Source organism: Oryctolagus cuniculus, chromosome 4 (genome assembly GCF_051225735.1).
Source record: "Oryctolagus cuniculus isolate XC-2025 breed Fujian yellow rabbit chromosome 4, ASM5122573v1, whole genome shotgun sequence".
In the NCBI taxonomy this organism is placed as follows: Eukaryota; Metazoa; Chordata; class Mammalia; order Lagomorpha; family Leporidae; genus Oryctolagus; species Oryctolagus cuniculus.
The window spans coordinates 17,570,388-17,586,828 of record NC_142870.1 but is presented as its reverse complement, the minus strand read 5'-3'; positions in this window follow the sequence as shown (position 1 = coordinate 17,586,828).

The window sequence follows — 16,441 nt, the reverse complement described above, 5'->3', positions numbered from 1 at the left end:
AGAAAAGAGACTAAATATCTCAGAAAATATATTACATACACATACACAAACACAAAAACATACACACACACACACACACACACGTGATAGACTACTTCTCAGCCATAAAGAGTGAAATCCTGTCTTTCTCAACAAAATGGATTGCAATTCAGAACCATTATGCCTAGTGAAATAAGACATTGCTCCAAAAGACAAATATATATTTTCCCCTTTTTGTGGTAACAAATATGCAGAGTGCAAAAAAAGTAATATATTTGAGCAAAATTGACATTTTATACTCTTGAGGAACAGTGTTTTTTCTACTTATAACTCGTTGAATTCTTTGTTTAGTGGAGGGTTAAGCTTGTGAATATAAAATAAGTTGAAAGTATGTCCCTGTAAAAATTAAAAGAAAAATAAGAAAGGGAGATGGAGGAGGAGGGTGAGAGAGAGGGATTGATGGAGGGTAGGATGGGAAGTGTCATTATGCTCTTAGATTATTTATTTATTTGACAGGTAGAGTTTACAGACAGTGAGAGAGAGAGAGAGAGAGAAAGGTCTTCCTTCCATTGGTTCACTCTCCAAATGGCCACAACGGCTGGAGCTGTGCTGATACGAAGCCAGGGGCCACAGCAGAGAGATGGACTGGAAGAGAAGCAACTGGGACTAGAACCGGTGCCCATATGGGATGCCGGCCACAGGAAGAGGATTTATCTTTTTTTTTTTTTTTTTCCCACAGGCAGAGTGGACAGTGAGAGAGAAAGGTCTTCCTTTTCCGTTGGTTAACCCCCCAAATGGCCGCCACGGCCGGCGCACTGCACTGATCTGAAGCCAGGAGCCAGGTGCTTCTCCTGGTCTCCCATGGGGGTGCAGGGCCCAAGCACTTGGCACTTGGGCCATCCTCCACTGAACTCCCGGGCCATACCAGAGAGCTGGACAGGAAGAGGAGCAACCGGGACAGAATCCGGCGCCCTGACTGGTACTAGAACCCAGGGTGCCGGCGCTGCAGGCGGAGGATTAGCCTATTGAGCTACGGCAGCGCCAGCAGGAAGAGGATTTATCTAGTGCGCCATGGCACCAGCCCCTCACTATGCTCTTAAAACTGTATATATGAAATACATGAAACTGATTTCCCTTACACAAAAATTTAAAATAGAATAAAATTCTATGCTCAAGAAAATTTTTAATTTAATATGAAAAAAATTTTAAAACAAAAAATTTAAGATGTGGGTGCTAGTGTCCATGAGATTCCTTAGAAGAAAAATAATCCATGGCTGGACATTTGGACTAGTAATTAAGATGCTATTTGTAATACTCATATCTCATATCTGAGTGCCTGAATTCAAATCTCAACTCTGTTCTCAGTTCCAGCTTCCTGCTAAAGCAGGAGGTAGCAGATGATAACTCAAGTATTTGGGTCCCTGTCACCCATGTAGTACTGGATAGACTTCCTAGCTTGACTCCATCCAGGCCTAGTCCCAGTTGTTGGACGCATTTGGTGAATGAACTGTCAGATGGGAAATTAAATTCTCTCTCCCTTTTTCTCTCTCACCTCTCTTCCTTTCAAATTAATTAATTAATTTAAAAACTGTAATATAGAGAAACAAAAACAAAGCAAGAAAGAACTCATGGATCTGAAAGAATGACCCAACAGAAGAGTAATTGAAAGCACGGAGCAGTGTAAACAGAAGGCGATTTGGTACTAACAATTCTTCAAGAACGAAATAAGTGTCTTTATTATATTGTGCAATTAATTCAACTCTCAGTTTAATGATGTTAAATGACATATCTATTATTTCAACAGCAATAGAATAAAATTTAAAAATCAAGTAGAAAAAAAGCTATGCATGGATGACAGAGTCCAAGAAATAAAGAACTATTGGCTTGAGCAACTGATTGAATGAGAGAAAAGATAATTTTTTGGTTAAATACACTGAGAAAAAACTGTGAGCCAAAAATTAGATAAGAAATTTTCCTAAATGTTGACATATTTAATTCTTATAAGTTTTTATGTAAGCATTATGGTCATAGGACAATATATGGACAAGTAATGAAATTAATTCTCAAAGCATTTAAATTCCTTGACCAAAGACCTTTCAGATAATAATAAAAGAAGTAAGATATAATGCCCAACAGTAAAATGGCCAAACTGAATAATGATGAGATTTCTGCCACTAAATTTAAAAATATTTTGGATATTCATTTGTCAGGAAAATTTAGTTTCCTTATGAAAGGAAAACGTTGGAGTAGAAAGCTAGTTTTCTTATTTACCTATTCAACAAATATTTACCATGTTAATATTATAAGCCAGATAGCATATTCAAAATGCAAAGAAAAATAAAATACCTCAGTCTTCAAGAAGAGTACAATTTAGTAGATTAGGATTCAAAGACAGAGGCACACTGGTGTCATTGAACTTTTGAATATGGTAATCCTACATCCTCCTTCCAGATACCTCATAAAGACACCTACAAGTTATTTTTTAGAGAAGTTAATACTATTTTGACCCTTTAACACAGATAAAGTGACATTATTGAAGTTTCCAAAGCTTTATAATGGTGCCTCCAGATCTTTTTAATTCCATATGACACTTGTGAACAAAGTATACCTGAGAGAGGCAATGGGAGCATAAGATTGAAGAAATTCAAAAGGATATGAAAATGGAAAGAGAAACATGTCATTGTAAATTACAGGCCCAACTGAGTTCTAACAGAGGGAGAAGAAATTGAAAACGGCCCTTTGTTGTGAGACAAACTCAGCCTGTAACCCACTATGGGAATTTCACCATGTGACCTTTGAGAAGATTTGAAGTTCCTGGTTCTTTATAATACGTTATTGAGACATTTAAAAATTAATGGAAATTGTATGACTCAACCTTGTCCAGTAATATTAATTGGTGTAAAAAGTGACATAGATTTTATTGTAGACACATTAATTCCCAGAAGTGACATGCTTGCAAATAGTAACTCTTTCAGTTAATTAATTTCTTTGAATCATGGGATTTAAGGGACTCAGTAAGCATGAAAAGGAAAACATTTAAGTCAGTAAAACATTAACTGCTGTGTTAGACTAGGAACACAATTTTACACAATGTTCTATGCTTCATTAACTGTTACATTTTCTATCAAGCAGGTTAAGAAACTAGTTGCAACTCTTGACCACATTCTGGAAATTCAGATTATAAATAATGATGATTTAATCTATTTTGTCACAAAAGGTAACAGATTTTCCTTTAGAAATAGCAAACATAACATAAAAGAAAGTGATTCCACTTAAATGTAAGATATTTTAAAGATATTTTGTATCTTTATCTTATATTTTTATATTTTAATATGCATTTTATGTTAAAGATATAATAAAGATATTCTTAGTTAAAATGTTTTCCTAATCCATTCTATTTCAGTGAGTTGTTAATTTGTTGTTGTTTGCTGTTCAGTTTCTCCCTTCAAGATTTTATTGTCTTGAGTAAATGGCTACACTAAAAATTAATCATTGCTGCCTTTTTAAATTTAGTATAGCAACATTTAAAAATTCTATAAAAGCGGCCGGCGCCGTGGCTCAATAGGCTAATCTTCTGCCTTGCAGCGCCGGCACACCGGGTTCTAGTCCCGGTCGGGGCACCGGATTCTGTCCCGATTGCTCCTCTTCCAGGCCAGCTCTCTGCTGTGGCCAGGGAGTGCAGTGGAGGATGGCCCAAGTCCTTGGGCCCTGCACCCCATGGGAGATCAGGATAAGTACCTGGCTCCTGCCATCGGATCAGCGCGATGCACCGGCCGCAGCGCGCCGGCCGCGGTGGCCATTGGAGGGTGAACCAATGGCGAAAAGGAAGACCTTTCTCTCTGTCTGTCTCTCTCTCTCTCACTGTCCACTCTGCCTGTCAAAAAAAAAAAAAAAATTCTATAAAAGCTCATGGAAAATGGAATTAAATCATAATTTTCTCAAAATTATAGGAATTGCATGCTACTGTAGTATTAATGATTGCTTTTATTAAAAAATATGAGTGAAGTTGAACATGTTTTCATTTGATTATAATTTATAGGGCTTGCCTATTTTCCTGCTTTTCTATAGTTCCTTTTTATTTGTTGAACTCTTTATTTAGCGGAGCCATTAAGCCTTTGATTGTAATGTATACTAAAAATATGCTATCTCAAAAATATATTAAAAATAGCAAATAAATATGCATAATTTGATGCAAAGATTGGAATCCATGCATATTTTTTCATAATATGTATTTTCCATGAAATTTTTGATGTCTCCTCAAATATACTGCCCTATAACTAAGCAAAGAATTCTCTGAGAAACAACAGGATGCACGTATAATTAAAGCATGTATCAATGATGGCTCACAAAAATCTCATTCAAAAGCAAAAATAAATATTTCATGAAACAAACATTTCACATGGATCATCCCATTTAACCTGTAAGCTGCATGTTACTATTATTCTGCTTTCTCATATTAGCAAATAAGAATCGGAGGTTTGAGAGACACTTGAACTTGCAAGGTCCACACAGCTAGCAATCAATGAACCTAGACTCCTTCCCGGACAATCAGAATCAACAGCCTGTGCTCCTAAACATCTTGAAATACTGAGGTACATTATTATACCTCAACAAGAGATGTAATTATGATGTAACAAATGCAACTACATAAGACAATCATGTTTTACTGAAAAGAAAATATGCACAAATATACATATGTACAGAGACATACATATAGACACACAGAGAAAAAAGATTAAAACCCAAATGATTAATATTAGCTAAATTATTAACTAATTATTCACTAAAACCAAGCAATTATTATTGTAACTGGATGGTGGGACTATAGGTAACCCTTTTTGTTATGATCATTATACATTTCTATGCATTTCCAACTTTCTATAAGTCATATTCACTATTTGATAAACTAGCTTAAGTTGAAATCATTATTAATCTTTCCCTATAATACTAACAAATTTTATGATGCTGTCAATATATGAGTACAAAATAAATGAAAAAGTTTTATCTTTGATCTACTAAATCTAATTACATTTTTTGGAGATATGAAGGTTGTTACGGGATCTTATGGGGGCCAGAGCTGTGGTTTAGCAGGTAAAAACCACTGCCTGTGTCACCAGCATCCTATATAGGTCACCGGTTCAAGTCCCGGCTGCTCCACTTCCCATCCGGTTCCCTGCTAATGTGCCTGGGAAAACAGCAGAGGATGGCCCAAGTGCTTGAGCCACTGCATCCACGTGGGAAAACTGGAAGAAGCTCCTGGGTCCTGGCTTTGGACCAACCCAGCTCCTGCTGACAGTTGTTGCCATTTGGAGAGTGAACCACAGATGGAAGGACTCTCTCTGTCTCTCCCTTATCCTGCCTTTCATATTCAATTAAAAAAAGGGAGATACTATTGTCTGAAAACACTTCCTCTACATAGATTGTGTATCTTCTAGATAGGTCCTATATTATATATTATATAATATATGCTATATTATTACCTACGACTTTTACTATGATTTGATTAGATCTAAAGCAGGCATTCCTCCACAGTATACAGCTCTCTCTTTCTTTTTTTCTGGTATAGACAATTTACTAGGGGATAGGGAAGGGAAGATGGCCAGTAGTGGGTGTTATCAAGCTGGTTGCCACTTTGGGCAGTTGGAGCTGAATCCTACTGGGAACCTGGTGGAGTGACTGCAGAATCTGTGCCTCAGATCTATTCCAGCTGAGTGGAAGGGGAGCTGGTTATGCCTACTCAGACTCCCCTTAGCAGGTGTGCTTGGGGGAAGAGGTGTCCCTTCTGCAGCAATTCATTCCTGGCCTCTGGTGCTCCGAGGTGGGGAGCCCATGACCTGTTCACGCAGTGGAAATCAAGAGTAAGGCCCAAGCAGAACAGAATGTGACAGTCACCACTCTCACCCACCAGGTGAGAAAGTAGGCTAAGAAAGAACAAGGTCTTGCTTCAACTGCACAGCAACAGGAAACCGACCCAGAAACTGGCTCAGACCAGCCAGATCCAACATGGCTTCTAGACTGACTGTTACCCAACCTTTAGCCTGATGATACATTAGCATAGCAAAAATCACTCCCCCTTGCATCTTGGTGGTTGACAATTCCATGAAAACCTACAAGGAGAGGGAAGAGGTGGATCCCTAATTGCTGCATATCACTGCCCCTTTCCCCAAAATAAGCTGAATATTCTGCCCAGATACTAGCATGCACTTGCTAGGCTCCACATGGGAGCAGAAAAGCACCTGGGGATGCTCTGTGGAGTAGCCAGCTATTTGCTGCTGCCTTTGATAAAACTCTCTTGCTTCCACTTTGCTGCCTCACAACTGATGTTGCTCAAGCCAAGCGCCCTCCTGGGGCCACAGTAACCCACACAGGGTCCCTGGCTGTGTGGTATCAAGAGGGGCTGTGGAAGGGCCACAAATGGTGCTTGCCTCATCAGGTCCAACTGTTTTAAGATTTAAGTAAGATAAGGTTCCTAGCCTCCTGCCTTGAAGAATACCCGCAAAATATAGCTATATAAGAAGGGTACATGAAAAGTTCATGAGTAAAAAGTGTAATATGAAAAAAGATGGCTGTCAAATATTTATACATTAAAACAAACATACTGTAATTCTATCCTTACTCAAATTTGTGAATATTCTCATACATCTGCAGAGAAATATTCAAAATATCAAGAATTTATTATTAGAAAATGATATTTAATTTTTTCTTTCAAAGATTTTCAGTGCAATCAAAGCTGTCAGTGGACTCTTACTACTTAACCTATTTGTTTTATCTTTCTGTGCCACCTTGCTTGCACACTGCTACCCTCTTCATTTGAGTTGCAAATCCCAAGTCAGTTATGTTTTCCCTAAACTTTTTATTCTATTCATATATGATTACAATCTTCACCAGTAACTTACACAAACGAGTACATATAAGTTAAAAAGCTGGCATTTCAGGTCAGGCTTTGTGGTACAGAAGGTTGTCTATTTAGGATACATGCGTCCCATATCAAATTGCTTTGATTCCTGGCAAGTCCATTTCCATTCGGTTTTGTAAGGGAGCCTATCATGGACCAAATTCTTGGGTCTCTGTCAGCCATGTAGGATATCCTGCTGAAATTCTGAGCTCATGGTTTCCACCTGGTAGAGCCTCAAGCATCATAGGTATTTGGGGAGTGAACCAGAGGAGGGAAGTTTTCTCTCTTTCCGTCTTTCCTAGTTTCTCTGTCACTCTGTTGCTGTGACTTTCACATAAATAAATAAATCTTTTTAAAAGTTAGTATTTCAATGGGAAAATATTGAATAATTTGAGAAAATTAGATAAAAATGAATTTCCCAAACAATTGCAATGAATTTTAAGAGGGTTAATGAGTAAAATTTAGAGAAATAATAAAACATTGAAGAGTTCTGGTATCTAAATTGTTTAGTAATATTCATAAATTCTTATCGTACTTCAAAAAAATCAAATAGTTTCTTCTGTGTACATGAATACTTATCATAAAGAATATAATATATTTTAAGTATGTTAAATATGTGGCCTAAAATAGCAAGTATTGCATTAAAACACTTGGTACTGTATATTTTATTTATAAAATAATTTCATAGTGTATATGCCGTCAATTCCTTCATGCCTGTTTTTGCCTAAAAGATACTCATTTCTGTCGCTCCCCGTCTTCGTGGAGGAACGACACTAAACCCTGCCTAGGCTTCATATCCGAGTCACGGCACCATTATGTCGCTCCCCCTCTTCGTGGAGGAACGACACAGGACCCTGGGCTGTTCTTTGGTCTGCTCGGCCCTCCCCGGGTTTGCTGCTGGTTCTTCCTGGGTTGGCTACTATCCCTTCCACCTCCGTGGAAGGGCAGTTCCCCCTGGCCGCATTCCCCACTTCCGCAGGGGAGCGGCACACCGCCGGCCGGTTCTCTCGGGGGCTGCACGGGTTCCCTTAGATGTTCCCCATAGATGTTCCTGGTGCATGCCGTCTCTCTCCTCCTTTATAGTCCTCCTCCGCCAATCCTAACTCGGCTGCCCACACGCCGAGCACGCTGCTCTCCAATCAGGAGCAAGTCCTACAGTTTATTAGCTGAACTGGAGGCAGCTGTGTGGAAGCTGTTTACTTCTCTCCCAGCGCCATATTGTGGGAGAGCAGATGCACAGAATAAGTCTTAATTCCAGTAACTCAGTCTAGTCCGGATTGCTCCCCACAGATCCCCCTTTCTTTTTATTTTTGGCGTTGATACGCGCCTGTCTTCGGTGTCCTGCAGCACACACTCTGCTCTACTTGCTAGAGTTGCCACAGGTTCTTACAATCAGGCAAACCGAATCCGGGTCCTCTCTTCGCCATGTTATGAGGAGGTTTTTAGGCGCTGATGCGTGCCTGTGTTCGGTGCCCCGCAGCGCATGCTCTGCTCTGCCTGCAGGGGCTTACAAGCTCTATCAGGCAAACCGAATCCAAGCCTTCTCATTGCCTTTTTGTGGGGAGGCCTTACTGATGTTAATTCGTGCCTGTCTTCGGTGACCTGCGGCGCATAAGCTGCTAGCCGCCCAGGTGCTCATCGTGCTCATCGCCTCACTTAATCAGGCAGACCGAATCCAAGCTCTCACATTGCAGTGTTGTAGGGAGGCCTTTCTATTTCTCTATTTCTCTATCTCCGGGCATTCCTATTTCTCCCATTTTACTTCTATCTTCCAGCATTCCTATTTCTCTTTTACTTCTAAACTTCTGTTTCTCTTATCCCCGCAGCTTCCCGCTGCCCGCCCCGAGGCTACTTCTCGGCTGCTTCCTGGCTGAGCCGCTTCAGCCCGCGCCTCTTTCATCTGCGCAGCTTCCCGGCTTTGCGCGGCTTGGCTTCGCGCGCTCCGCGGTCTCCATGCCCTTCGCATCTGCACCACGGCCTCGCGCCAGCCCCGTTCCCTATCTATTCACGCCCCGTGCTCTCTGCACGCGGCGGCTTCCGCGAGTAACACAGCGTAGCTTACGTGTCCGCCACTAGCATTCAATCTAAGTTCCCCGGGCTAGCCTGGCGAATTCAACCCAGCATACATCTCCGCCCCACGATCTGGCTTCCGTTTCAGCTTCTGGTTTCAACTTTTCGCCCCCTATTCCCGGGCTAACTTGAGAACCCCAAAGTGGCTTCCGTTTCCGCCTTGGCCTGCCCCCCACGGCTTCAATTTCCCTAACATTTTTCTCTACCCGGTATGTTTCCCCAAGCTTTCCTCCAACAATACTCCTCCCTCATTTCTCCTGGCCTCTCCCCACAGTCCGCGTCCGAGTCTGTTTGTTCTCGCTTTCACTTTCGCTTTCGACCTTAGAGATTTCTCCCAGCTTCCCCCCGTAGTCCGTATCTGAGTCTATGCCTAGGCTTTCAATAGCTTCTTCCGGCACCCTTTTCGTCCGGCTTTTCCCTAGGCTGTTTGCTAGTCTCTCTCTCCGGTATTTTCCCAGTTCTTCCCGTTTCTTTCCTCCTAAGTTTCATATCCGTCCTAGGTTTCCTATCCGAGTCAGGTTTCCTATCCGAGCTAGGTTTCCTAATCCGAGTCACGGCACCATTATGTCGCTCCCCGTCTTCGTGGAGGAACGACACTAAACCCTGCCTAGGCTTCATATCCGAGTCACGGCACCATTATGTCGCTCCCCCTCTTCGTGGAGGAACGACACAGGACCCTGGGCTGTTCTTTGGTCTGCTCGGCCCTCCCCGGGTTTGCTGCTGGTTCTTCCTGGGTTGGCTACTATCCCTTCCACCTCCGTGGAAGGGCAGTTCCCCCTGGCCGCATTCCCCACTTCCGCAGGGGAGCGGCACACCGCCGGCCGGTTCTCTCGGGGGCTGCACGGGTTCCCTTAGATGTTCCCCATAGATGTTCCTGGTGCATGCCGTCTCTCTCCTCCTTTATAGTCCTCCTCCGCCAATCCTAACTCGGCTGCCCACACGCCGAGCATGCTGCTCTCCAATCAGGAGCAAGTCCTACAGTTTATTAGCTGAACTGGAGGCAGCTGTGTGGAAGCTGTTTACTTCTCTCCCAGCGCCATATTGTGGGAGAGCAGATGCACAGAATAAGTCTTAATTCCAGTAACTCAGTCTAGTCCGGATTGCTCCCCACAATTTCAAAGCACTAATTTTAGTTATCACAAAAAAATTGTAATCACACAATACAATAAACAATTATAGTAAAATGGATATGACATTATTATATTTTTTTTCATTTTTTAAAAATGTATTTATGCATTTCAAAGGTAGAGTTATAGAGAGAGAAGGAGAGAGAGATCTTCCATCCACAGGTGCGTTCTGCAAATGGCCACAATGGACAGGGCAGAGCCAGGCTGAAGCCTGGATCTCCCAGGAGGTTGCAGGGGTCCAGGGACTTGGCCCATCCTCCGATGCTTTCTCAGGCTCAAATTAGCAGGAAGCTGGATCGGAAGAGAAACAGTCAAGACTTGAACTGATGTCCATATGGGATGATAGTACTATAAGCCAAGGCTTAACCTGCTGTGCCACAGTGCTGGCCCCTAATATGAAATGATTAAACTTCAATTCAATTTAAGAAAATAAAAGTCAAGATTAGCAAAGATAATTATATATAAAATAATAATTATATGTCACTTTAGTAATTTGATTTCGTGTTTTGTTCATTTCCAAAGATTTCACAAGTTTTACAGCCTGATAAATACTGAAAAATAATGTCAATGTACTTATCATCATAATTATAACTTAAAGGAATCACAATCTATTGTGAAAGGAAGTCCTATGAATCCATACATCACAGAGGATTTGACAAAGTAACATATCAGTGTTGTTTAAATGAATCCATACCATCTGGATTTAAAAGAGATATCTAGCTACATAAATTCAATATATTAGAAATAGTTTTAAGAAAAATTAAAGTTAATTCAATATGGCTTTAATTATTGTAAAAACAATCTTTTCAAAATAATTTAGAAATATTCATCATCAAATTAATTTGTTTTATTCCATTAATGACACTTTTATCATCTAAACAACTAACATGTACTATGATTGCCAAATTAAATCATAAACTGACCCAATTTAAAAGGAGTCTGTAAATATTTTTAATCATTTTGATTTGGGAAATCTGTCTTAACTGAAGCATTAATTGTATATCCTCATGGCTCTTAAATGGTATTTATTACACAATTCTATTCTTTTATCCTTCAAGCAGTATTTTCTATTAAAATTACTCCATAGTCAATGTTATCCAGAACAACATTAATAAGAAATAATTTACCATTTTCCCCACATCCTTGATTCACATTCCCTGGAAATAAACTTAACAGTGAGTAGACATATTTAATGCTAATGGGAAAAACAAGGGAGTAGGTTAGTTTCATGTAAGAACTCATATTATGAATAGTGGAATATGTAGAAATATTTTTCCTGTTATGTTTCAAATGGATTCTGAAAGATTTGAATGAGAAGAAAATAGATGAAAGACTTTTCAGAAAAAAATGTGCAATCTACAAATAATTAAGAGAGGATTGATCAAAACAAAAGAGCACATCCATACAGATGCTGGAAGAAAGTGCTAAACAGAAAAGAGCTGTGGCCCATATGGTAGGCTGCATTCACACCATAAATCTAAAGGTCTTTCATATAGAGAATGTGTGCTCCAAGATGCCAAAGAGTGCATTAAGATATCTTGGCTCTAATTGGGGCCTCTGTAAATGTCAGCACATTTATCATGTTGTTTAGGCTCCACACTACTTAAAATCACAGCAAAGGATTTATCTCCTTTTGCTTTGTGTTTGGGGTCAAAAGCTTCCCCAAAAATGTTCCCTCAAGTTTTAAATTACTCCATATTTTGCTCAATCTTAATTAACACACAGGACTCTTTGGTCCCTCTCATGAAAAAATAATTTAAATTAAATTTAAATTAATTAATTAAAATTAAGTAATGATTTATGACATGTAAAGCAACTAACATTATTGATGATCTACTCGTTAAAGAACAATTTCAGTAAAAGGGCAATGTATTCAATGAAATTTGGCTTCAAGAAAGTATAAAAAATGAACAACTTTTAAAAGAAAATTCAGTGTGTTATTAGAAACATTGCAAAATAAGTAAGTGAAGTTATGGTGAAAAAAGTCAAAGAAAAAAATTAGATGTGAACGTGGTAATTTCATAGAAAAGTCACTAGCATAAGATGTTATGAGGGATCCAAACAAAAATACTTTCTGCATTTCTTACCCAGTTGCCATGTCTCACCATGGTTGTTAGATAACTTTTAACGTTTAATTTTCATTGGGTATTTAAGCCATCACTGATGTCATTAAAACAAAAAATAATCAACATACTATTTACCAATGATGATTCTTGTTTGATGGATATAGAGTAATTTTTCATCCAGGAACCATGTTGCAGATTGCTTTATGAAGTCAATTAGCAGAAATATGTATAGTTTCCGTTGAATTAAAAAAGTTAAGGCTATAAACACAAAGAAGATCTCTCTTGATTACCATGGTTGCTCTTCATACTTTTAGGAATAATTCAACATAGATATTAATAGTCAGTTATGTAGAGTGTTTATGAGCAAAATTCCAAGCATACTAAAATGTATTCTTTGTTCAGTAAAGCAGATACTATGAGTGATTTTAAGAAAGCAAAATAATAAGACAATTGAAATTTGTGAAGCAAGACCACACATATGCAAAAATTAGACTAAAATCATCTAAGATAGGTGATAATTAAAAAGTGAGTTATGTGAGAGAGAACATATGATATTTGTCTTTCTGTGTCTGGCTTATGTTTCTCTCATGTGAGGAAGCAAAGACAGAAATAGTCAATCTGGAAACAGAGTATGATTACTAGAAGTTGGAAAGAGTTGAGGGAGGCAGGGTAGAAAGAGGCTGGATAATGGTTACCACAACACAGATAGATGTGACTAATTTTAGTTTTCCAGTGTGGTGACTGTAGTCTATAGTTACGTATGGGAGACATGAGTTGGTAAGCTCCAAAGAGAAAGAAAAGACAAGAAATATGAAAGACCAATTACCCAATTTGATTGGTTTACACTGTGTATATGTGTTGAAATACTGTACTATACCCCATAAAAGTGTACAGATATTAAGTGCTAGTAAAAATTTGAAACACTAAATAACAAATTTCTCAAAATATAAAGAATGATAAGAACTATAATGATATATATATATATATATACATATGCACAATGGAATATTAATCAGCTATAAAAAAGACTGAAATTATACTATTTGCAGCAGAATGGACACAACTGGAGGACATCTTATTGAGTGAAATGAGCTGGCCCCAGAAAGACAAATAACACATATCTCCCTTATATGTGGAAATTAAAATTTAAAGCAAATAACAAGGAAAGCCTGTATCAGTATTGCTGCAAATATAGTTTTGAAAACCTCTGTTTTATACTTTTGTCAAACCAGTGGTTAGGAATGTTATATTCACATAGTTTTAATGATCTGTGATTACTTAAAATTTACTATATATGGGCGAAATGGTCATTTTTCCATGCAAATATTGTTTATAATTGCTGTCTATATTCCCACTACACTAAGATCATTTTGCTTTTTACTTGTTAAACTTCTTATTTGGTGAAGTATTAATCCTTTTTACTCTAATGTAAATTTAAAATGTTATCTCAAAAAAATAGAAAGAAGGAAGGAGAATGGGAGGGAGAGAAGACAAACCACACTGAATCTGTTAAAAGCTAATTAAAACTTTTTTAAAAAAGAACCAAGGTGAGATATAAAAGCATTTTCACATCACCTACTCTTGTGTTGATGTGAAGCTACATCACACACCTACATTTTCACATCACCTACTCTTGTGTTGATGTGATTATCAGAGTGATTCATGTAACTCAAAATTAGTATTGAATAAAAAAGGAGGCAATCTGTTGACTTATGAACAGATATATGTGAACACCAATAAATTGTCAGTGTATGAGAAACATGCATACCATTTCTAAATTTGTTTTTCCTCTGTTTCATGGAAACACCAAGGCTGTTTTTACAGTGTTTGTCAAAGGATAGTCACCACTCAATAAATATTTGTTGAATGAAATGCATTGTTATCAACATACAAAAATATATTCACTGAGGTATGTTGCCTTCAGATTTTCCCTCTAGCAAACTGCACCTGCTGAACTAAGCAAGTCTCTCCCTGGAAAATATAACTTTGTTTAAATTAATAATACGGGTTTAATTCATACATCTGGTGTGTGGTGTTTTCTTCTTACAGAGAGATAATCTGATTAATATTACTGAGAACAGCCCTTAGTGAATGTTTTAGATCTATGGTTGTCAGGCAAATTACAGGAAACTTAATTAAGCTTGGATGCCAGACAAACAATAAATAATTTCTTTAGTTTGTTTCATGTAGTACTCAAGGTACAATGCAATACGTGGTAAAACTCTCTTTTACCAAAAGAAATTTAAATTTAACTAGGTGTCCTGTATTTTTTATTTGCCAAACCTGGTAACCCTATTTAGGTTGGTATTCAGGCCATGACCATAAACTTCATTGACACTGACAGAACCATGAAACATTTACTAGCTCTGCATTCCGATGAGGCAAGTCTAGTAGGTGGAGTATTATGACTGGTTCCACTCTTCACACTCACTGTAAACACATTTAAAATTTGCTCTTTTTTACAATATTAATACAATGGCATGTTTTAGGAAAATAGTTAGAGGATTCCATAATGGTGTGTCTTTTTTGCTGTCAAGTCATCTCAGTGTGTATTAGAAATGGCAAATAGATCCCAAATGTCTTAGAGAGGCATAAAACACATTTTTTTTTAATCTCACAGAGTGAGAGAAAGGAAGAAAAACATGTGTAAACTCCATGTGTGAGAAAGAAGAGAAACAGAGGTGAGACTCAATTAAAGAAATTTGTCATAAGATTAATTCATTATGCTCAGTACATAGTGTTAGCTTTTAGAACTTCAGAACATTCGTTTGTAGCTGCAACCCAATTCACTGACAAGAAGTGCTTCTGGCCTTCTTTGTGACATGCTTTTGAAAGAAAATTTACAGACAGAAAATAGTGATTCAGATACCACCAGTAGAGTTTTACCACACTTAAGAGTGACTAACAGAACTGTTTTTATCTTCCTATCTACAATCATTTCTAATATATCTCTTAAGTTTTCATGCAATTAAAGCCTTCCCATCTTATCCATGTGGAAAGGAGGAAGTGAGGAGGATATTTTTCTATGTTAAATTTTCCTTTAAACTTCTCTAGCACACATTAGTCCAAAGCCACTGCACCAATTCCTTAAATATAATGCAAATGTTTTTAAAAAATTCTGTACGTCATATGCATATTTCTTACTATGATGACTTTGTCCATCTGGGCCCAAGCTTTCCATTTCCCCAGAGGAGAAGACAGAAGGGAAAATAAAAGAGAAAATTTAAGTTATCCCCTTTGCATGCCATGCTTGTCCCACATTATTATGGACTAGGCATGGAAAAATCACTCTCTGGAATGTTTTCACTTAGCAGAGTACTGTTCTGCAGACACCCTGACATGTTCCAGGGCAGATTTTCAGCCTCATGCCTCCTATCTTCAGCAAGCTGTGCAGATCAGCCACTGGTGTATTGCATGACTAATTTTCAAGAGTATCCTTTGTCTTAAACTGTGAAAAAAATGAAATAATTTTACTAGTTTGATTTTAAACACCAATAAAAAGTTAGAATCTACATATTTAGCTTTATTATACCCAAAGCACATAGTTAAACAAAATGCAAGTGGAAGTGTTTTAAAAGTGTACACAAGTCAAATAAATGCCAAATCCAACCTTCAGTGAAGCTGAACTCATGGTTGGAGCACCCTTTCTGACTGCATGGCATCTTCAGCATTCCCCAGAATAAACTCAATCTCAACGATGTGTCCAATACAATGAATCTGATAGCAGAAAATATTAACATAGAGTATTATATATTTGTTCCATACTTGACCAATAACATACTATGTTCCAGACCTACTTGTGAATGTTCAAATTCAGCAGCTGTTGAAAAAGTCAGGAATTTCTGTTTTCAGAATATGTATCTACCTATTATATATGAGCAGTCAACCCCAAGGAACATAGGTAACTTCCCCCAATAGACTGTCAAACTCTGGAAACAGTCTTTTCGTCCATCACCAAAAATACAGCCCATATGTATTTGACAAATTAGCGTAAATATCAAGAAAAAAATTGTGAGTCACATACAACCGCTACGTACTGTACCTTTCTGTATTTTCTTGTTTTGCTACTTAAATACAAGGATTTCAAATATTGGAGAGTCACTTACTCTTTTGAGATCTCTCATATCTCATCTATAACACATTGGTCCCTAAGATACCTTTCACCAAACATTTTGGAATACTATTGTTTATATTCCTAATGACTCAACCACATTTCTGTTTTTAACTACACATCAATATTTTTCATTCAATGACAAAATTAAAGAACAAGATATAAATAGGTTGAGTTCCAATGGGGGCAGTGT